The sequence below is a fragment of the Carlito syrichta genome, unplaced genomic scaffold (assembly GCF_000164805.1).
Source record: "Carlito syrichta isolate Samal-C Ts95f unplaced genomic scaffold, Tarsius_syrichta-2.0.1 Scaffold316028, whole genome shotgun sequence".
NCBI classification, from domain to species: domain Eukaryota; kingdom Metazoa; phylum Chordata; class Mammalia; order Primates; family Tarsiidae; genus Carlito; species Carlito syrichta.
Window position 1 is genome coordinate 327 of NW_007260124.1, and position 414 is coordinate 740.

Sequence of the window (414 nt, forward strand, 5' to 3'; positions counted from 1 at the left end):
ACTCTTCTTTTGGTTTTTCTTCATTTGTGTGGTTTTTTCCCCCTCCCTACTTTTTCCTTCCCTCCACGTCACCGTCTTCTTTAATTCTTTTATTCAGTGGTAGAGGGATTGGTTTTCATTCTGTTTGTTCAATCTCCTATTCTTTTATATGCCCTCTTACTTTGTTCAATTCTAGAGTTACACTATCAGTTGGGCATGGTCCTTTTTTGCAGTTTTGAGATTTACATAAAGGGGGCTGTGATTAAAAATCTATCTGTAGGTCCTGGTATTCGCTGACAGGTGCATGGATAATCTGAGACCCACTTCCCACTGCCTTGGAATCTGTCCATGCAGTGGGGCTGTAGGTTTACTCCTTGAAATAAAATGTGGTTAGCAGAGGGAAGAGAATGGACCAGACAGTGGGTTGAAGAGTGG